This window comes from Oncorhynchus nerka, linkage group LG10 (genome assembly GCF_034236695.1).
Source record: "Oncorhynchus nerka isolate Pitt River linkage group LG10, Oner_Uvic_2.0, whole genome shotgun sequence".
Taxonomy (NCBI): Eukaryota; Metazoa; Chordata; class Actinopteri; order Salmoniformes; family Salmonidae; genus Oncorhynchus; species Oncorhynchus nerka.
The window spans coordinates 27,741,102-27,765,157 of NC_088405.1; positions in this window are offsets into that span (position 1 = coordinate 27,741,102).

Sequence of the window (24,056 nt, forward strand, 5' to 3'; positions counted from 1 at the left end):
ATGTTTTACATTTATTTTACCCCCTTTTTCTCCCCAATTACGTGGTATCCAATTGTAGTTACTATCTTGTCTCATCGCTACAACTCCCGTACGGGCTCAGGAGAGACGAAGGTCGAAAGCCATGCGTCCTCCGAAACACAACCCATCCAAGCCGCACTACTTCTTAACACAGCGCGCATCCAACCCGGAAGCCAGCCGCACCAATGCGTCGAGGAAACAACGTGCACCTGGCGACCTAGTTAGTGTCCACTGCGCCCAGCCCGCCACAGGAGTCGCTAGTGCGCGATGAGTCAAGGATATCCCTACCGGCCAAACCCTCCCTAACCCGGACGATGCTAGGCCAATTGTGCGTCGCCCCATGGACCTTTCGCTTAGCTACACCCAGATTTTAATTTCCAAAATCTGGTCACCTTACACCCCAATGGTCACCTTACACCCCAACTGGATCAATCAACGTTGTTTCAACGTAATTTCAATTTAAAAAATGATATGTGATGACGTTGAATCAACATGGAAAACTGAAAACTCAACATAAAATTATTTCTTATTTTTTTCACCCAACTTTTAACCTAAAAGATTTTTTGTTGATTTTCCCGTTGAATTCAGATTAGTTGACAAATCAACCAACGAGACATTGAGCTGACGTCTTTGCCCATTGGGACAATACTAGCATTGCCACTAGTATTAATCAATCAAACAGTGTATGTCTCTTGCTAACAATGACCTCATGTGCGGTCTTAAAATATACTGCTTTCACTCAGCAAAAAATATATGGGCCAGTGCTGGTATCAGGGCTGAAACCCAGTCAGAGACACCGTAAACCTTACATCTAGAGTTCCACTTCCGAACCAAACCCCACACCCTGACCCCAGTGCTGCTCCTGCCCCCCCAAACCCTGCAGCAGACAGAGGCCCCCCAGTCGCCCACAACAGAGCGTCCAGTGTCGCCCCAGGCCCCAGTGCAGACTGTGACTTCAGCAAGACCCCAATATAGCTCCACCATGGTGCGTATCCCTGCTGCTTCACCTCCAGCCATAACCAGACACATCCCTAAAAACACTATTCCCATAGCACCATCTTCTTTTATGCCCTCAACATCTCATCCCACTGGGCATAAACTGGTTGAATCAACATTGTTTCCATGTTATTTCAACAACAACAAAAAATTATGTGATGACGTAGAATCAACATGAAAACTGATTGGATTTGCAAAAAGTCATCAACGTAAAGGAATTTTGGGAACCTAAATTCAATGATATGGTACACATTTTTGTTGATTTCACTTTAAAACCACTTTAGTTGACAACTCAATCAAATGTAAATTAAAACTTAATGTTGAACTGGTGTATGTGGGATAGCTCTGTCCTGATTTGAAAAACACACCTACCTCATTATCAACTATCAAATTGCCTTAAAACCTGTAGCTATATTACAGTCCTTCCTGGTACATAACAATGATTGAATCTTCAGCGTAAATAACTCAACTGTGAGGTGTCAAAAGGTGTCAGATAGTGTTATGCTATGATGTATACATGAGCTATATGTGGGGAAGCTACAGTAGGCTAGGCCATCTTGAGACATGTTTAGTGGCAGGGATCAGCTTATCCAGGAGTCATAAGTAATGACCTTACAAGGAAACATAGTGATTGGCATTTGAGGAAACTCCTGTCATGACGTGGCCCTCTTTGGTTATAGCGAGTGCCTTCCCCCTCTCTCCTCTCCTACACCTAGGCTCTGTTCTATCAGGTCATAAATTCCTGGAGGAGACTCTCTCCCCCTGGCCATGCAGAAAGAGACACATAGAGAGAACAAAGGAACTTCTTCTACATCACAGAACCAGGAGAACTGAACAATCTCCATGTTTTGCAGAATGTGTAAATGGTCGGTGGAGAATCCAGCTACGACCCGGTCCGTTTTGTTTCATGTTTGTGACCTCATAAAAGACAATACAGCCACATTACCATAACTATGTTTATAGAGGTGCCTCCATTATGAGGTTTGCGTCTAATTATTGTATAAAATGAATGAGTAAAGATTCAACTATTTGTGAAATTATGTAATGATGTTAATATGAGAGAAATGTATTTCCTTTAAAGTTTATTGATCTGGCGTCATGGGACAGCCCTTTTCTACTGTTCCGAATAAAAACCCCACCTGAAGAAACCCTCTTCAGACCATGTATACCTCGGTCAGCTGAGGGGGCAAAGGTTTGAATAGAGACCACAAAAATCTCAGTTTAAGCTAAGGTTGTAATGGTTGATGAACTCCTAACCATACCACATGGAGCATTGGCTACACGGTGGAAATGGTTAAACTCTGAGATTATCGACCGAGACAGAATAAGAGCAAATTTTCAATACTAATTACTAGTCTGCAGCTTGAAATTATGTGAACCTGGGATGCGAAGACCGACAACCGCCGAAACATCTATTCTATAAGAACATTTCTGAATGGTACTCTGAAGTATCCATTCTACCACGAAAGACTTCTGACACACGGAACAAATAGCAGTCTACAGTAGGAGGACCCCTCATCACCATGGTGACTTGGTGACATGTTACCTTATCTAATGTAACACCACCAGCCTCACTGCTGAGTGTGTGTGTGTGTGTGTGTGTGTGTGTGTAAACATGTTTGTATTTAGCAGTGCACAGCTGCCAACCAGATTTAACATGGCCTTCACGTCGTCGTCTGCTTTATTTGACTGTGGGTCAGAGCCAATGACAGAACATCCGTTACTGTCGGGAAAATCAATAGTTTGGAGTAAATTGTCCCTTATCTTGTTATACACTGACTTTGAAAATACACTACTGGTTCACCCAGATGTATATTATAAACTACAGAAGGCACACAGATATTATTTGACATTATATATACACAGTATCTGGTTGTTTTTCTAGATTAAATGTTTTCAAGCTTTGTTTCTGTGCCCCGATTATACAATTAAGTATGTGTTTAATATTAGCCTGTACTGTATGATAAGTACTATAGGCTGTCTGCCTCCTGACTTTACACACAATTACACTGAAGTCTATGTGTACCCATGTAGGAGTGGTATGTGGAATATGTAAGGTATTGCACCTGACTGGACGACAGGCAGATATTGTTATCACAACAGACACCACACACAAATACGAGCCTATATTTTGTTAGGATTCCTCAGTTAAGTATTTGGATACTGAATTGGAGAGAATGTCAAAATATCACATTACCTCAACTGTCACTGCTAGTGACGTATAAACCAAGCTCTGTGAAGCATTAAGTAACACATTCAGGACTAGTTACTCTCGTCCTGTTCCTCAATGGCCCCCAGGCAGTCAGTGACAGTACTTACTATTTAATACATTGAGTTCATTAGTGCGGCTTGCTAGAAACATCATTCAAACTTTAAGACGAGCAGAGCGGTCAGGAACAGTGGGCTTGCATACAACTTGTTATTATATATTATACTTTTTAAATGATTAAACTTTTTGTCCATCTTCATTCATTCTCATCGGATTTCTTCAACAGTCTAAAGGTCCCATTGTGACATCATCAACTCCCAGACTTCCAACATTCCATTCTAATAAAATACCATTTTATTTGTCACATGCTTGGTAAACAACAGGTGTAGACTAACAGTGAAATGCTTACTTATGAGCCCTTCGCAACAATCCAGAGAAAAATAAGAGAAGTAATAACAAATACACAATAAGAAATTATATCTTGGCTATATACCAATACCGAGTTGATGTGCAGGGGTACGAAGTAGACATGTACATATAACTAGGAATAAAGTGACAAGGCAACAGGATAGATAATAAACAGAGCAGCAGCATATGTGATATGGGTCATTACAGATAGTCCAGGTAGCTGTTTGGTCAACTATTTAACTAACTATTTTGCAGTCTTACGACTTGGAGGTAGAAGCTGTTCAGGGTCCTGTTGGTTACAGACTTGTTGCATAGGTACCGCTTGCCGGGTGGTAGCACAGAGAACAGCATATGACTTGGGTGGCTGGAGTCTGACAATTTTAGGGCCTTCCTCTGACACTGCCTGGTATAGAGGTCCTGGATGGCAGGTAGTTCAGCTCCATTGATGTACTGAACCATATGCACTACCCTCTGTAGAGCCTTGTGGTTGGATGCCAAGCAGTTGCCAGTGAAGATTCTCTCAATGGTGCAGCTGTATAACTTTTTGAGGATCTGAGGGCCCATGACAAATCTTTTCAGCTTCCTGAGGGGGAAGACGCGTTATCGTGCCCTTTTCATGACTATGTTGGTGTGTGGGGCTTTCGACCCGCTCTACTACAGCCCCGTCGATGTGAATGGGGACGTGCTCGGCCCTGCTTTACCTGTAGTTCACAATCAGCTCCTTTGTTTTGCTGACGTTGAGAGAGAGGTTGTTTCCCTGGCACCACAATAACAGGCCTCCTCCCTATAGGCTGCATCATCGTTGTCGGTGATCAGGCCTACCACCGTCATGTTGTTTGCAAACTTAATGATGGTGTAGGAGTCGTACCCAGCCACACAGTCGTAGGTGAACAGGGAGTATGGGAGGGGACTAAGCACACACCCCTGAGGGGTCCTGTGTTGAGAGTCAGCGAGGCAGATGTGTTGATCCTACCCTCACCACCTGGGGTGGTCCAGGATCCAGTTCCAGAGGGAGGTGTTCAGTCTCAGGGCCCTTAGCTTAGTGATGAGCTTGGAGAGCACTATAGCGTTGATGGCTGAGCTGTAGTATCTGAACAACATTTCACATAGGTTTTCCTCTTGTCCAGGTCGGAGAGAGCAGTGTGGAGTGCAATAGAGGTTGTGTCATCTGTGGATCTGTTGGGATGGTATGTGATTGGGGTGAGTTTAGGGTATCTGGGATGATGGTGTTGATGTGAGCCATGACCAGCCATTCAAAGCATTTCATGGCTACACATGTGAGTGCTACAGGGCAATAGACAGTTATCTTGGTGTTTTTGGGCACAAGGACTATGGTCTGCTTGAAATATATAGGTATTACAGACTTGGTCAGGGAGAGCTTGAAAATGTCAGTAAAGACTCTTGCCAGCTGGTCAGCGCATGCTTTGAATGCATATCCTGGTAATCCATCTGGCACTGCGGCCTTGTAAATGTTAACCTGTTTAAAGGTCTTACTCTTATCGGCTACAGAGAGAGTGATCACACAGTCGTCCAGAACAGCTGGTACTCTCATGCATGGTTCAGTGTTGCTTGCCTCGAAGTGAGTATAGAATGCATTTAGCTCTTCCAGTAGGCTCGTGTCACTGCGAAGCTCACGGCTGGGTTTACCTTTGTAATCCGTGATAGTTTGCAAGCCATCCACATCTGACAAGCATCAATTTAAAGGATTTGATTTTAGTCCTGTATTGATGCTTTGCCTGTTTGATGGCGCAGAGGTCGTAGTGGGATTTCTTATAAGCGTCCAGATTAGTGTAATGCTCTTTTGACGTTGCAGCTCTAGCCTTTAGCTTACTGTGGATGTTGCCTTTAATCCATGGCTTCTGGTTGGGAAATGTACATATGGTCACTGAGAGAACAACTTCGTCTATGCAATTATTAATGAAGCCGATGGCTGATGTGATAATCTCCTCTATGCCATCGGATGAATCCCGGAACATATTCCAGTCTGTGCTACTGAAACAGTCTTGTAGCTTAGCATCCATTTCATTGGACCACTTCCGTATTGAGTGCATCACTGGTTCTTCCTGTTTGATCATAACTCTGTCAGGAGGATAGAGTTATGGTCAGATTTGCCAAATGGAGGGGGAGGGAGAGATTTGTATGCTTTTCTCTATATGGAGTAAAGGTGAACTAGTGTTTTGTTGCTGGTAGTTTCACAGGTGACATGCTGGCAGAAATTTGGTGAGACGGATTTCAGTTTCCCTGCTTTGAAATCACCGGTCACTAGGAGCACTGCCCCTGGATGAGCATTTTCTTTTGCTTATGGCCCTATACAGCTTGTTGAGTGTGGTCTTAGTACCAGCATTGGCTTGTGGTTGTAAATAAGACAGCTACAATATAGATGAAAACTGTCTTGGTAAATAATATGGTCTATAGCTTATCATGAGGTATTCTAACTCCGTCTTTAACATTAGAGATTGCTGACCAGCTGTTGTTAACAAAGAAAAACACATCTCCCCCTTGAGCTTACCTGAGGGTACCGTTCGATCCTGCCGATGCATAGAAAGACCAGCTATATGTACTGTATGTTATCCATGTTTTTGTTCAGCCACGACTCAGAGAACATAGTTTAATACAGTTGTTCAGGTCCCGTTGATAGTATAGTCAAAGGAGTGGCTTCGTAAGAGGCATTTCAAGGTCCTGGAGTGGCCTAGCCAGTCTCCAGATCTCAACCCCATAGAAAATCTTTGGAGGGAGTTGAAAGTCCGTGTTGCCCAGCAACAGCCCCAAAACATCACTGCTCTAGAGGAGATCTGCACGGAGGAATGGGCCAAAATACCAGCAACAGTGTGTGAAAACCTTGTGAAGGCTTGCAGAAAACGTTTGACCTCTGTCATTGCCAACAAAGGGTATATAACAAAGTATTGAGAAACTTTTGTTATTGACCCAATACTTATTTTCCACCATAATTTGCAAATAAATTCATTCAAAATACTACAATGTGAGTTTCTGGATTTGTTTTCTTCTCATTTTGTCTGTCATAGTTGAAGTGTACCCATGATGAAAATTACAGGCCTCTCTCATCTTTTTAAGTGTGAGAACTTGCAGAATTGGTGGCTGACTAAATACTTTTTTGCCCCACTGTAGCTGTACATTTCGATGAAACATGGTGAAGCCCCAAAATTGCCCTCCCTGGAAATCTGTGTTTCAGACATAAGGAAGTGGATGGCGGAAAATGTTTTACTTTTAAACTCGGACAAAACAGAGATGCTAGTTCCAGGTCCCAAGAAACAAAGAGATATTCTGTTGGATCTGACAATTAATATTGATGGTTGTACAGTCATCTCAAACAAAACTGTGAAGGACCTCTGCGTTACTCTGGACCCTGATCTCTCTTTTGACGAACATATCAAGAATATTTCAAGGACAGCTTTTTTCCATCTTCGTAACATTGCAAAAATCTTTCTGTCCAAAAATGATGCAAAAAAAATGTATTAGGCTTTTGTCACTTCTAGATTAGACCACTGCAGTGCTCTGCTTTCCGGCTAGCCGGATAAAGCACTAAATAAACTTCAGTTAGTGCTAAACACGGCTGCTAGAATCTTGACTAGAACCAAAAAATTAGATCATATTACTCCAGTGCTAGCCTCTATACACTGGCTTCCTGTTAAGGCTAGGGCTGATTTCAAGGTTTTACTGCTAACCTACAAAGCATTTTTTAATTTTTTTATTTTTTTTTATTTCACCTTTATTTAACCAGGTAGGCTAGTTGAGAACAAGTTCTCATTTGCAACTGCGACCTGGCCAAGATAAAGCATAGCAGTGTGATCAGACAACACATTTACATTTACATTTAAGTCATTTAGCAGACGCTCTTATCCAGAGCGACTTACAAATTGGTGCATTCACCTTATGACATCCAGTGGAACAGTAGTGCATCTAAATCTTTTAAGGGGGGTGAGAGGGATTACTTTATCCTATCCTAGGTATTCCTTAAAGAGGTGGGGTTTCAGGTGTCTCCGGAAGGTGGTGATTGACGCCGCTGTCCTGGCGTCGTGAGGGAGTTTGTTCCACCATTGGGGGGCCAGAGCAGCGAACAGTTTTGACTGGGCTGAGCGGGAACTGTACTTCCTCAGTGGTAGGGAGGCGAGCAGGCCAGAGGTGGATGAACGCAGTGCCCTTGTTTGGGTGTAGGGCCTGATCAGAGCCTGGAGGTACTGAGGTGCCGTTCCCCTCACAGCTCCGTAGGCAAGCACCATGGTCTTGTAGCGGATGCGAGCTTCAACTGGAAGCCAGTGGAGAGAGCGGAGGAGCGGGGTGACGTGAGAGAACTTGGGAAGGTTGAACACCAGACGGGCTGCGGCGTTCTGGATGAGTTGTAGGGGTTTCACATGGAGTAAACAATTAACAAGTCAATAACACAGTAGAAAAAAAGGGGCAGTCTATATACAATGTGTGCAAAAGGCATGAGGAGGTAGGCGAATAATTACAATTTTGCAGATTAACACTGGAGTGATAAATGATCAGATGGTCATGTACAGGTAGAGATATTGGTGTGCAAAAGAGCAGAAAAGTAAATAAATAAAAAACAGTATAAAAACAGTATGGGAATGAGGTAGGTGAAAATGGGTGGGCTATTTACCAATAGACTATGTACAGCTGCAGCGATCGGTTAGCTGCTCGGATAGCTGATGTTTGAAGTTGGTGAGGGAGATAAAAGTCTCCAACTTCAGCGATTTTTGCAGTTCGTTCCAGTCACAGGCAGCAGAGTACTGGAACGAAAGGCGGCCAAATGAGGTGTTGGTTTTAGGGATGATCAGTGAGATACACCTGCTGGAGCGCGTGCTACGGATGGGTGTTGCCATCGTGACCAGTGAACTGAGATAAGGCGGAGCTTTACCTAGCATGGACTTGTAGATGACCTGGAGCCAGTGGGTCTGGCGACGAATATGTAGCGAGGGCCAGCCGACTAGAGCATACAAGTCGCAGTGGTGGGTGGTATAAGGTGCTTTAGTGACAAAACGGATGGCACTGTGATAGACTGCATCCAGTTTGCTGAGTAGAGTGTTAGAAGCCATTTTGTAGATGACATCGCCGAAGTCGAGGATCGGTAGGATAGTCAGTTTTACTAGGGTAAGCTTGGCGGCGTGAGTGAAGGAGGCTTTGTTGCGGAATAGAAAGCCGACTCTTGATTTGATTTTCGATTGGAAATGTTTGATGTGAGTCTGGAAGGAGAGTTTGCAGTCTAGCCAGACACCTAGGTACTTATAGATGTCCACATATTCAAGGTCGGAACCATCCAGGGTGGTGATGCTAGTCGGGCATGCGGGTGCAGGCAGCGATCGGTTGAAAAGCATGCATTTGGTTTTACTCGCGTTTAAGAGCAGTTGGAGGCCACGGAAGGAGTGCTGTATGGCATTGAAGCTCGTTTGGAGGTTAGATAGCACAGTGTCCAATGACGGGCCGAAAGTATATAGAATGGTGTCGTCTGCATAGAGGTGGATCAGGGAATCGCCAGCAGCAAGAGCAACATCATTGATATATACAGAGAAAAGAGTCGGCCCGAGAATTGAACCCTGTGGCACCCCCATAGAGACTGCCAGAGGACAGAGGAAAGTATGACATTACTTTGTAGGCTATCTCTGCAGTAGACTGCCACTCCGCCCCCTTTGGCAGTTCTATCTTGACGGAAGATGTTATAGTTGGGTATGGAAATCTCTGAATTTTTGGTGGCCTTCCTGAGCCAGGATTCAGACACGGCAAGGACATCAGGGTTAGCAGAGTGTGCTAAAGCAGTGAGTAAAACAAACTTAGGGAGGAGGCTTCTGATGTTGACATGCATAAAACCAAGGCTTTTTCGATCACAGAAGTCAACAAATGAGGGTACCTGGAGACATGCAGGGCCTGGGTTTACCTCCACATCACCCGCGGAACAGAGAAGGAGTAGTATGAGGGTGCGGCTAAAGGCTATCAAAACTGGTCGCCTAGAGCGTTCGGGGCAGAGGATAAGAGGAGCAGGTTTCTGGGCATGGTAGAATATATTCAGGGCGTAATGCGCAGACAGGGCTTGCTCCTACCTATCTTTCTGATTTTTGGTCCTGCCATACATACCTACATGTACGCTACGGTCACAAGATGCAGGCCTCCTTACTGTCCCTAGAATTTCTAAGCAAACAGCTGGAGGCACGGCTTTCGCCTATAGAGCTCCATTTTTATGGAATGGTCTGCCTATCAATGTGAAAGACGTAGACTCGGTCTCAACCTTTAAGTCTTTATTGAAGACTCATCTCTTCAGTAGGTCCTATGATTGAGTGTAGTCTAGCCCAGGGGCACTGGAGCGACGAACCGCCCTTGCTCTCTGCTTGGCCGTTTCCCCTCTCTCCACTGGGATTCTCTGCCTCTAACCATATTACAGGGGCTGAGTCACTGGCTTACTGGTGCTCTTCCATGCCGTCCCTAGGAGGGATGCGTCACTTGAATGGATTGAGTCACTGACGTGATCTTTCCGTCCGGGTTGGCGCCCCCCTCAGTTTCGTGATTTGTTGGAGATCTTCGTGGGCTATACTCGACCTTCTCTCATGGTATTAGGTTGCTGGTTGAAGATATATATCCCTCTAAATCAAATGTATTTGTCACATACACATGGCTAGCAGATGTTAATGCGAGTGTAGCGAAATGCTTGTGCTTCTAGTTCCGACCATGCAGTAATATCTAACAAGTAATCTAACCTAAGAATTTCATAACAACTACCTTATACACACACAAGTGTAAAGGAATGAAAAATAATATGTATATAATAACATATGAATGAGTGATGGCCGAACGGCATAGGCAAGATGCAGTAGATGGTATAGAGTACAGTATATACATATGAGATGAGTAATGTAGGGTATGTAAACATGATATAAAGTGGCATTGTTAAAAGTGGCTAGTGATACATTTATTACATCAAGATGGCAAGATGCAGTAGATGGTATACAATACAGTATATACATATGTGTCACGCCCTGACCTTAGAGAGCTTTTTATGTCTCTATTTTGGTTTGGTCAGGGTGTGATTTGGCTGGGCATTCTATGTTCATTTTTCTATGTTTTGTATTTCTTTGTTTTGGCCGGGTATGGTTCTCAATCAGGGACAGCTGTCTATCGTTGTCTCTGATTGGGAACCATACTTAGGTAGCCTTTTCCCACCTATGTTTTGTGAGTAGTTGTTTTCTGTTTAGTGTTCTGCACCTGACAGGACTGTTTCGGTTTAGTTTTGCACTTTGTTATTTTTGTTTCAGTGTTCAGTTTAATAAAAGTCATGAACACTTACCACGCTGCGCTTTGGTCCGATTCTTCCTCATCAGACGACGACGACCGTTACAATATGAGATGATTATGGGTAGGGTATGTAAACATTATCTAAAGTGGCTTGTGATACATTTATTACATCAATTTTTCCATTATTAAAGTGGCTAGAGTTGAGTCAGTATGTTGGCAGCCGCCACTCAATGTTAGTGATGGCTGTTTAACAGTCTGATGGCCTTGAGATAGAAGTTGTTTTTCCGTCTCTCGGTCTTCACTTTGATGCACCTGTACTGACCACACCTTCTGGATGATAGCGAGGTGAACAGGCAGTGGCTCGGTTGGTTGTTGTCGTTGATGATCTTTATGGCCTTCCTGTGACATCGGGTGGTGTAGGTGTCCTGGAGGGCAGGTAGTTTGCCCCTGGTGATGCATTGTGCAGACCTCACTACCCTCTGGAGAGCCTTACGGTTATAGGTGGAGCAGTTGCCGTACCAGGCGGTGATACAGCCCGACAGGATGCTCTCGATTGTGCATCTGTAAAGGTTTGTGCGTGTTTTTGGTGACAAGACAAATTTCTTTAGCCTCCTGAGGTTGAAGAGGCGCTGCTGCTGGACCATTTCAGTTTGTCCGTGATGTGTACGCAGAGTAACTTAAAACTTTCCACCCTCTCCACTACTGTCCCGTCAATGTGGATAGGGGGCTGCTCCCTCTGCTGTTTCCTGAAGTCCACGATCATCTCCTTTGTTTTGTTGACATTGAGTGTGAGGTTATTTTCCTGACACCACACGCCGAGGGCCCTCACCTCCTCCTTGTAGGCCGTCTCGTCGTTGTTGGTAATCAAGCCTACCACTGTAGTGTCGTCTGCAAACTTGATGATTGAGTTGGAGGCGTGCATGACCACGCAGTCGTGGGTGAACAGGGAGTACAGGACAGGGCTGAGAACCAAGGGTCTCGAGCTTTATGACGAGTTTGGAGTGTACTATGGTGTTAAATGCTGAACTATAATTGATGAACAGCATTCTTACATAGGTATTCCTCTTCTCCAGATGGGTTAGGGCAATGTGTAGTGTGATTGCGACTGCTTCGTCTGAGGACCTATTCCTATTGGGGCAGTAAGCAAATTGGAGTGGGTCTAGGGTGTCAGGTAGGGTGGAGGTGATATGGTCCTTGACTAGTCTCTCAAAGCACTTCATGATGATGTATGTGAGTGCTACGGGGCGGTAGACATTTAGCTCAGTTACCTTAGCTTTCATGGGAACAGGAACAATGGTGGCCCTCTTGAAGCATGTGGGAACAGAAGACTGGGATAAGGATTGATTGAATATGTCCGTAAACACACCAGCCAGCTGGTCTGCGCATTCTCTGAGGACGCGGCCGGGGATGCTGTCTGGGCCTGCAGCCTTGCGAGGGTTAACACGTTTAAATGTTTTACTCACGTTGGCTGCAGTGAAGGAGAGCCCGCAGGTACTGGTAGCGGGCCGTGTGAGTGGCATTGTATTGTCCTCAAAGCGAGCAAAGAAGTTGTTTAGTCTGTCTGGGAGCAAGACATCGTGGTCCGCGACAGGGCTGGTTTTTCTTTTGTAGTCCGTGATTGACTGTAGACCCAGCCACATACCTCTCGTGTATGAGCCTTTGAATTGCGTGGGGGCTGTGCGTGGGGGCTGTGCTTTGGCAAAGTGTGTGGGGTTATATCCTGCCTGTTTGGCCCTGTCCGGGGGTATAGTCGGACGGGGCCACAGTGTCTCCCGACCGCTCCTGTCTCAGCCTCCAGTATTATGCTGCAATAGTTTTTGTGTCGGGGGGCTAGGGTCAGTCTGTTATATCTGGAGTATTTCTCCTGTCTCATCTGGTGTCCTGTGTGAATTTAGTATGCTCCATCTAATTCTTCTCTCGGCGAACCTGAGCCCTAGGACCATGCCTCAGGACTACCTGGCCTGATGACTCCTTGCTGTCCCCAGTCAACCTGGTCATGCTGCTGCTCCAGTTTCAACTGTTCTGTCTGCGGCTATGGAACCCTGACCTGTTCACCGGACGTGCTACCTTGTCCCGGACCTGCTGTTTTGGACTCTCTCTCTACCACACCTGCTGTCTCTAACTCTGAATGATCGGCTATGAAAAGCCAACTGACATTTACTCCTGAGGTGCTGACCTGTTGCACCCTCTACAACCACTGTGATTATTAATATCTGACCCTGCTGGTCATCTTTAAATGTTTGAACATCTTGACCATGTTCTCTTATAATCTCCACCCGGCACAGCCAGGAGAGGACTGGCCACCCCTCAGAACCTGGTTCCTCTCCAGGTTTCATCCTAGGTTCTTTCCTTTTTTGGGAGTTTTTCCTAGCCACCATGCTTCTACATCTGCATTGCTTGCTGTTTGGGGTTTTAGGTTGGGTTTCTGTACTGCACTTTGTGACATCGGCTGATGTAAAAAGGGCTTTATAAATTTGATTATGCTGTCTCTTGCTTTTCCGAGTCTTGGATACTAGGGCCTGGTCCGGGGTGAGCAGTATGACCTGCGCTGCAGACTCGTTGAAGTAGAAATATTAATTCAAATTGAGGTCATTGCTGTTCTGATGTCCAGAATATAAATAATAAAACACACAAAATAGCATAATTGGTAAGTAGCCTGGAAAAAGGCAGATAACCATTGCAGCGCCATTCTAGTAAAATTCTACTTTGACACAAATCAGCCACTTTGACCACTTTCCCAACAAGCAAGACAAAAAGTTACAAATCTTCCTCTAGTTCTCTGCTATTCACATCTGAAATCAGTTTAAATATACCTGCTCCTCAATCTAACGATACAGCTGTCAAAACATTCCTGACTTTTTCCAAACAACTGACATTTTTACAACTTTTGCAGCACTTTAGACAAAATCTTAGAGGGTATGACATCTTGGTCTACTTATCTGTTCTTCAAATCTGGAAAATAATTATCTGCTACAAATCAACATTTACAGCTGTTTGGCTGAGTTTAGAGTGACAAAAAGTAGCTAGCTAACGTCAGCTAACAGCTCTTTCATGTCTTGTAATTGAGCAGCCCAAATAGAGCAGTTGCTATGGATACTCACACACCCAAAGGAGCGCATGGGGAAGCGCAGGCAACATTTCTGGGGATGGTGAAGAGGGTGATTGAATTTAGAACTATATTGTAATGATGATGAAGAATTGTGAACACCAAGAAAGCAGATACTGCTGCCAAGGAGGCTGCCAAGGAGGCAGCCAAGGCAACAGCGCGGCATCCTCCTTCTCAGCATTGTGCACAGTATGGTAAATAACTTAACTGGCTAGTTTGCCTGTCTGTAAAGAGAACGGCGGGCTGTACATTGATCTTGCTGCTCTGATTGGATAGAGCATTTCATATTTCACCAGATCACTTCTCATCGCATGTTTCGGTCTGGTCATTTAGATTGCTCTTCCTCCTGATAGTCTGCTACTATGGTATGATAAATCAATAGGTGAGGACATTTGCTAGCAACCTATCAATGTGAAAAATATCAAACAAGGGAAGCGAGTGTAGGGAAAGAAGAAGAAACGCTGATGCCCTTTCTGACTGAGTGACAGCAAATGTGTCTGCCCGCTGCAAGTTGAGAACAGGATACACAGACACAGTCACACACACCCACCTCTGCCTGCTGCTCCTAATCTGCAACTTTTTTGTCTATAAACCTGCAGGGAGATAGGTATTTTGCCAACATCTACTTAGGCATAAGAAACACTTACATTTGCCTGTCAATTTCCGGATACAAATATGAAAATGAGTATTGTCAGGTTGTCACACCCCTAATAACAACAGACTAGATGAATCTGATAAGTAGGCTAAAAGGGAAAACCGTATCTTAGTTGTTGTTTTCTTGCATGTGAAAACTTCAGACTTCAAGGCATTTTTCTGAAACAGGACAGGAATGCTCCTGTCGTGTGTAAGTGTGGTCCGCACTTACAGTATCAGTCAAAAGTTTGGACACACCTACTCATTCAAGGGTTTTCTTTATTTTTACTATTTTCTACATTGTAGAATAATAGTGAAGACATCAAAAGTATGAAATAACACATATGGAATCATGTAGTAACCAAAAAAGTGTTAAACAAATCAAAATATATGTCCAGTTAACTTGTGTGTCCCCTCTGGGGGAAGAGGTGCTCTAAGGGAAGGGGTTCCCCCTTTCCGGCCTGTAGTCCCTCTTCCCACTAATCCCCCTCTCTAGCCCAGAGAGGACTTCATTAACATCCCGCTCTTATCTAAATACATATATGCATTTAAATATTCAACAATGCCTTGTATTCTGTACTCTATTATTACAATTTGAATATACTGTGGTATTCTAGTAGGAGAGAGTATAAAAGTGTAGTAGTCAGTGTGTAGTTATTTCTAATGAAATGTGTGATCTAAATGTCCAACAATCCATAGTAATAAGGTTGATATAGTAGTCTATCAAAGTAATCAGACCAATTATTTTACGACATTAAACGTTTGACTATATTTAACTGCTTGGCTTAAGAAAATGTTTAAACTTCTTCCACTACCACACATTTTTTGGAGTTAAAAAAAGTCCCACAATAGTTACTATGTAATAACTAATGATGTGTCAACATCAATCAAGCAGTTAGGTGTAGGACTCATTAGTAATGAATTACCTCGAGCCTCAACAGTGCTGGTTGAACCCATCATTACTAACCCTTGTAGCTTTTACATGTGCATTATGAGTTTACCTAGACTACTTTAATTATGCATTAAACCAAGCTAGATGGGACCATGTAAAGTATTTATTGATTGTAAATGTCATATTTCATTTGCCTGATTTATTGCCCTTGTACTGTTAGCTGTGGATAGCCTTCAGACGCGTTTGAAGACAAATGTTTGGACATGTTTTGCATGCTCTATACTCACTGTTGGCATATTATTAAACAGTTTATAATCTTGATCAGCAAGGGTAGATGGGTTGTTAATACAATGCTACACTTCCATGCATTCCCCAAGTGGCACTAACATGTTTGTGGGATTGGAGGTTAAGGAAGGGAAAAACCTCAGAGGATTATGTAGACCACTGTCTCCTAGTTTCACCTCTGTCAATAAAACAACATAGTTAATAAGTTCAGTGTGCTTATATGTGTTAATCATCCTCAAGAGATTTTTTGGTCAGGCCAAAGACAAAGCCGCCCATACTGGGGAATACGAATGATTATAGAGACTAAACAAAATGATTCCTTGTGAGGCCATCTGATATGAATACAGTTTTACACAGTGATCCTTCAGAACCAGCATTGGGAGATTACTATCAGGTTTAGGGGAAACTGGCATGTGCTTTTCGTTGGCTGGAGACCTTCCTCGGTATACTTCAATTCCTATTCCATCTCATTCACTTCCTCATTGGCTGAATGGATCTAGCTACTGTATGGGGCGGCGGAGGTTGTGCTGGTACCATCTGGCTTGTTTTCTTGCATCATGGACTACATGTACGTTGAGTGGATGGAAACATCTGCAGAGGGAACGGCACTCTAGCTGAACTGCACTGAACCATGCTATCACTCAGGAGTTCACTTTATGACAGCCCAACACTTAGACACATTCTCAAAAGAGAAGAGACCTAAACAAAATAATGTATGAGAGTATTTTGTTCTTCTAAAGATTTTTTCATTGTAGTTTGGACCACTTTATAGGAATGCATATTAATAATGAAAGTATTTGACAAATGTTTGACATACCTGTACAGGAGTCAGTCCCCTATCATGCCTTACTTTTTGTCATTCAGAACTGGTTGAAAACCTTACCATTTCAAAAGTGATCACAGCAATGAATATGTACTAACTGAAGGATACAAAGTATTTTGAAAGCAGGTGCTTTCACACATCCCATCATGCTTAGGCTCATGTATAAAAATGCTGGGCAGGCCATTATTTTGGTCATTGTTTTGTCTACCAGGGCTATGCCCCCATAGGATGACAATGACCCCATTCACAGGGCACAAGTGGTCAATTGAGTCGTTTGATGAGCATGACAGCAATGCTAACCATTTGCCATGGCTCAGTCACCAGCTCAACCTAATTGCAGACTTATGGGAGATTCAGGAATGGCGCTTGACACAACATTTTCCACCACCATCAACAAAACACCAAATTAAGGAATTTCTCATGAAAAAATGGTGTCTCATCGCTCTAATAGAGTTCCAGACACTTGTAGAATCTATGCCAAGGTGCATTGAAGCTGTTCTGGCTCGTAGTGCCCAACACCATGTTAAGACACTCTTTGTTGGAGTTTCATTTATTGTGGCAGTTACCTGTAGATACAAATAGCGCTCAGATCTGAAATGAACTATACTTGACTTTGGACGTTGGACTAACACTACTATAGTGACTCTTTTAAAGCATAATTCATCAAAACATTCATTTTCAATGCAGAAGTATTACAGGTTCCTTTTAGAGAGAATTATTAATTGATGTGGCTTTTAATAGGACACCTTGTTCCATTTAAATCATGGACAAAAGTTCAAGGACTGTGTTTCAGGGGAGACATATGGTACACAGACAGCTATTTAAGTGCAGGAAAATAAATGTTGGGAAAGAATATGCAGCCATTGCAAAACTGCTTTGATACTAATCAACTGAACACAAATAAGATCACAGGCCCAGTCCTGCATTGCACAGGACATATCGTTAACCATCTGCCTCCTAGTAATCACTTTGACAATGTGTTATCTCAAAGATGCTACATCTAGACTTTAGTCCTTGTTCCAGTCATGCTGTTCAAGCAAGAATGAAAACTATAGAAGACTGGATTTGGGCCGATTCTAAAATGAATCAGTTTCAAAACGACAGGCATTTTACAAGTATTTCAAGACTTTCTGAATATTCATTTGAGGTGATTCTCATCCATCTAAGCGAGAGACAAACTTGTGTTTGTCTCATGACGAGATGGCATGTGATACCGAAATAATTCCAAGTGCATAGCCCTTTAGGTGCTGACAACCACTTTTGAAACCACTGAAAACATTTCACATAGCTGAACATAGCTGCCATAACAAATGAGCACCGAAGTCCTCACTTAAGAATCTCTCCTCAAAGTCCTATTACTTACTGCGAAACAGAGCCACAGTGAAACCTAAACCATGTGTTGCTTGTGTGGAGAGTACTGTACAGTACCTCCTAGTTTATAATGAGAGCCATGCTGGACGTCTTCTGGACATGAACATGAAGACATGGCAGAACAGGAGGGTAGTCTGCAAAGGCCTTAGTGAGAAATGAAAGATTGTACTTTCAAGCAGCAAAGTCACCAGGGGTTGTGTGTCTAAGTATCATACTCCAGCTTCAGGGATGGGACACTTTGATATGACAATCCAACACGCTCTAACAATTCGTGTGATGGATAACATTGGGGGAAAAAATAAGTTTCAAATGAAAAGCCTTCTCCTTTCGCCACAATACTGACAACAATGACCTGGTAACAAGTAGTTGCTGAATGACAAACTGTCAAATGTATTTAAAAAAGGTAGTCTAGGGCCTTGCATTCCATTCAATTCCAAAAAGTGGTGTATTTGGCCTGTTGTATTTAACCTAGTGGCTGACACGGAGAGAAGTGTTGACTATCAAATACTCTGTTGCTTGTCTTCTGTCTAAATATTGTGACGTAGCAACCTAGATCTACTCTCTGGTCCTGGGTTCCAGTTACCTTACAAGGAATGCCTCGATCCTGGGCAAGTAAGCGCATATAAGCCACATTTATTGACCTTTGTCACATGTGAATTGCAAAAAAATAGACTGTAATAATTCTCAGGGCTGTTTACAGTGGCTACAGGAGAGACTCTAGGAGGTGTTAAATCTGTCAGTGATGTTATTGATTAGGCACATTAAAGCAAACCTTCTCACCAATCACACTGGCTGCAAACTTCCACTGTTCAATGTTCTTGAATGTAACCTAACTGTAGTTCCTTTTCCAGCCCTACATTTCCAGTTCGTCTTTCAGACAATGCAAGACACTTAGGATATATTTAGGAAGTATTTACATTCAGTCTTGCCTGCCTTCTAATATTTTTATATCTGGAAAGAGATGGGCCTCCGCTAGTGCATGAGTCATGCCACAGTCCCTCAGTTCATTACCCACATCTCCATTCCATTGATGATCCATCGTTCCTACATTCTCTAGCCCACTGCACAGCATCAAAGGCCAGACTAGATGAAGACTAAACTGGATTAATAAAGCGATTAAAGTCTTGAGTTAGAGAGAGGCGTCCCATAGTGCCAAAATATTCAAAGCATGACAATTGTGAACTAAAGTGAAGAAGAAAAAACAAGATGGGTGAGCGCTTAGTGAGCGAGAGTTCAATGTGAGGGAGTTCAGATGTAAAGTGGTGTTTGCCACAACAAAACAAAGATCAACACTTGACTTGTGAAAAAGTCAACATTAGTATATGAACATACTGTAAGTCGTATTTCACAAGTCAGTTACTGCAACAATGACGAGCAAAATAGAATCTTTGGAAAGCATCGACACAGCCCTGTTTCACTTGAATGTGCCTTAGGATGATTCCACAAACATCTAACGGTTTTCCTGTAACCTTGTGAGTGTATGGCTGTTTTGGGGACTAAAGTTCTGTGGGCCCTCAATATCATTCAACAGGGAATGTTAACTCCTATTTCTCACCATAATTTGGCTGGAGGGATGGAGTGATATCTCCTGATATCTCCTGTTGAGGATCATATGATGCTCTTCTGTTTCTTTGTAATGTTATGCACATGGCCACAGGACCAGTGTCCAAACGCTTGGCTGAATGGTGTGTTTGTTCACCCTGGTCCCTGCAAAACAGGCGCATGGCTCTCTCAGACAATGCTGTCAAGATGTCCTCGGGAGGCCCCTCACCAGCACACCCCACTTGGCAGCTGTTACCAGTCTCTATTCAACAAATAATCTACTGGAGAGGGAGGTGTCAGTCAGTGCTGTCAGTGCTGTATTTTCAGCCCTATACGTAAGAAAAAGGAAGAGATGCACCCTAAAATCTAGGGACATCTTTGGACTGGATTGTGGCTGAGGCATAGTGGCACTAATGTTTCTCCTCTCAAGGCAAAATCGTTGTTTTTACAGATCATGTATAAGTCAATACATGTCTCCTTGTGTATAACATCTGTGTAATGTCAAACATTATACAGTATTATTCTATGCTAGTTTTAAGGGTATCTATTCTGAGGATCTGAAATGGTCGAACCACACGGACACTGTGCGGACACTGTGGTGAAGGCACGACAGCGACTCTTCAACCTCAGGAGGCTGAAGAAATGTGCGGCCTGTCCCAGAGGGCCCTCACAGGTTTCTACAGGAGCACCACTGAGAGCATACAGTCGGGCTGCATCACAGCCTGGTATGGCAACTCCACCGCCGCTGACCGCAAGGCACTACAGAGGGTGGTACGCTCAGCCGAACGCACAATTAGGTGCACACTGCCTGCCCTCCAGAACACCTACAACATGAGGGGTCGCAGGAAGGTCAAGATCACCAGGGACCTCCCCGCTTCCATCACTCACTTAGACGCTGGTAGTACAGGAGCATCATGGCTTAAACTAACAGACCGGTCAATAGGTTCTACCCCCAGACCATCAGACTGCTGGATAGCCAACACTAGTCACCCCCCCAACACCCCCCCCCATCTTACCCCCTACCCTTTTTGAATTTATACTTGTTGTTGACTGATGCAGTCCCTTTCAAAAGCGTGCCTAAACCACATGCTGTACAGAGAGAGTTATTTCACTCCAGGCCATGCTGTTCTACATGTTTACAACACTCCTCCTGTTATCAGAAAAGGCCCAATCATATTTTCAAAGCCAAGTGATCAGGTGGCCTGTAGCAATGTTAATAATAAATGTAATAGCCACAGGGGTCTCCATCATAGATGAAAACATCCTCCAAGTGCGCTGATATTCTCTTTGTATTCCTATTTCCTGAGCCAAAAGTGTTTTTGTCCATTTTCCTATCAATAAACTGTACAATCCATCATCAGAAATGTAGTTTTTATGTTTAAAAGATCTAATAAATTGTACATTTTGTCAAGTAAAGGCTGCTGTCATTTTTCTCTGATTTCCATTCTTTCATTGTGCTTGGGATCAATAGTGACAGAAACAGCTGACAACAACTGGACAAGCAGAGACGGCTAAAGAATGTCTGTCTTAAACAAACTCGCCTGTCAGTCAAACGCGTGTCTAGTTAACCAGTATGGCTTCAAACAGTGTATTATTAACACCAATGCTCTTAGCCAAGCTACGTATCTGAAGGCTGGCTTGCGACATGCATTATGTAACAAGGAAGGTGATAAGGAAAATTCTGAGAGGTTGCCCATTGGGAGCCAAGGCTATGATGATGCCATCTTGGCATGGCTGGACCCAGACACTGCTGAGCAGACCTACACTGTAACAAGTGGCTTTTTTGCCATGTCTAATAAAACCAACAAAGAACTACCATTTTCTTTGGGAAAATGGAAGCCAGTGCAATTCTGAGAGGTTTCCCATTGGGAGCCGAGGCTATGATGATGCAATGTAACATTGAATGATACAAGTCTACAAAAGCACGTGTTTGTAGCTTTTGTTTCATCCTTCACCTGTAGTCAAGGGTGTTAGTCTGCAAACTTGTGCTTTCGTAGACTTTTATCCTTCAATAAGCTCCCAATGGGCACCTCCCTGCTGTCTTGGCATCCTCAATTAATTTATTCAGCTCCGGCCCACAGCTAGCTGCCTATGGGCATCTTAGCTGCTCCACAGTCAAACCTTTCAAAATGCATCAGTGTTCAAAATTGGCTCTTATGAGCATAGCAAAAACCAATTGGATTTTTGCTATGGTAGTGTTCTCCTGCTATGCTCATGAGAGCCAATTTTGAACAAGTGCTGTCATTCAAAATTTTGAATGACAGTGTTTGTTCAGTCTACCAACGGATAATTTGTACCATGCTATATATAGACTAGGCCTACCTGACACCAGTGCTGTAAAATAGGTAAGTAAAAATACTTTAAAGTACTACTTAAGTAGTTATTTTGGGCATCTGTACTTTACTTTACTGTTTGACTCCTTTTACATTTACTTTACATTCCTTAAGAAAATATTGTACTGGTTACGCCATACATTTTCCTTGACACCCAAAAGTAATTGTTACATTTTGAATGGTTAGCAGAACAGTAAAATAGTTCAATTCACACACTTATCAACAGAACATCCCTGGTCATCTCTACTGTCTCTGATCTGGCGGACTCACTAAACCGATATGCTTTGTTTGTAAATGATGTCTGAGTGTTGGAGTGTGCCCCTGGCTTTCATTAAATTAAAAAAACAAGAAAATGGTGCCATCTGGTTTGCTTAATATAAAGAATTTGAAAGTATTAATACTTAAGTATATTTTAAACCGAATACTTTAGACTTCTACTCAAGAAGAATTTTACTGGGTGACTACTTTTACTTGAGTCATTTTCTATTTGTACTTTTACTCAAGTATGACAGTTGGGTACTTTTTCCTCCACTGCCTGACATTGAAAGTGCAACCAAAATCAGAAGTTAATAAATATCTACCTAAAATTTAGGCTGCACAAGGCCTACAATAGAACTCGCCATCTTGTAGTCCTAAAAAATTGAAATGAGTTATCTCTGGTTCGTTCAGCCTTTCCTATGGGGAAAATGAATGGGGAGAGAATAAGGTTTTGGGATAAACACTGACAATAAGGTCTGAGGTTAACACAGGTTTAGGAGATCTTATACATTTTGTTCTATGAGGTATCAGTCTGTTAACATGACCTTTATGGATTAGTTAGTTAGTTAGTTGATGAAGATTATCTCATAGAACAAAATGTATAAGATCTCCTGAGTCTGTTTTACTACAGACCTTATTTTTGGCGTTTATCAAAAAACCCTACAAAAAGAAAATTAATTTCCCCATAGGCTTTGTCCAACGAACCATGGCGAAATTAGTGCCTACAAAAATAGATCATTAATATAACTCTCTATTGACAATTGACCATAAACATTCAAACCAATTGACATACACTACATAACCAAAAGTATGTGGACACTTGCTCATTGAACATCTCATTCTAAAATCATGGGCATTAATAGGGGAGTTAGAAGTTGGTCCCCCCTTTGCTGCTATAACAGCCACTCTTCCGGGAATGCTTTCCACTAGATGTTGGAACACTGCTGCTTGCTTCCATTCAGCCATGAGAGCATAGGGTGAAGTCGGGCACTGATGTTGGGCGATAGGCCTGGCTCGCAGTCGGCGTTACAAATCAACCCAAAGGTGTTCGATGGGGTGGAGGTCAGGGCTCCTTGCAGGCCAGTCAATTTCTTCCACACTGATCTTGACAAACCATTTCTGTATGGACTTCGCTTTGTGCACAGGGGCATTGTCATGCTGGAACAGGAAAGGGCCTTCCCCAAACTGTTGCCACAAGGTTGGAAGCTCAGAATTGTCTAGAATGTCATTGTATGTTGTAGCATTAAGGTTTCCCTTCACTGGATCTAAGGGGCATTGCCCAAACCATGAAAACCAGCCCCAGACAATTATTCCTCCTCCACCTAACTTTACAGTTGGCATTATGCATTCGGGCAGGTAGTGTTCTCCTGACATCGGCCAAACCCAGATTTGTCCGTTGGACTGCCAGACGGTGAAGTGTGATTCATCACTCCAGAGAACGTGTTTCCAATGCTCCAGAGTCCAATGGAGGCCATCTTTACACCACTCCAGTCGACGCTTGGCATTGCACATGGTGATTTTAGGCTTGTATGCGGCTACTCTGCCGCGGAAACCCATTTCATGAAGCTCCCAACTAACAGTTATTGTGCTGACGTTGCTTCCAGAGGCAGTTTGAAACTCCGTAGTGAGTGTTGCAACCAAGGACAGACAATTTTTATGCGGTACGCGCTTCAGCACTCAGTGGTCTCGTTCTGTGAGCTTGTGTGGCCTTCCACTTCACGACTGAGCCGTTGTTGCTCCTAGACATCTCCACTTCACAATAACAACACTTACATTTGACTGGGGCAGATCTACTGTAGCAGGGCATACATTTGACGAACTGACTTGTTGGAAAGGTAGCATCCTATAACGGTGCCACGCTTAAAGTCACTGAGCTCTTCAGTAAGGCCATTCTACTGCCAATGTTTCTCCGTGGAGATTGTATACCTGTGTGCTCAATT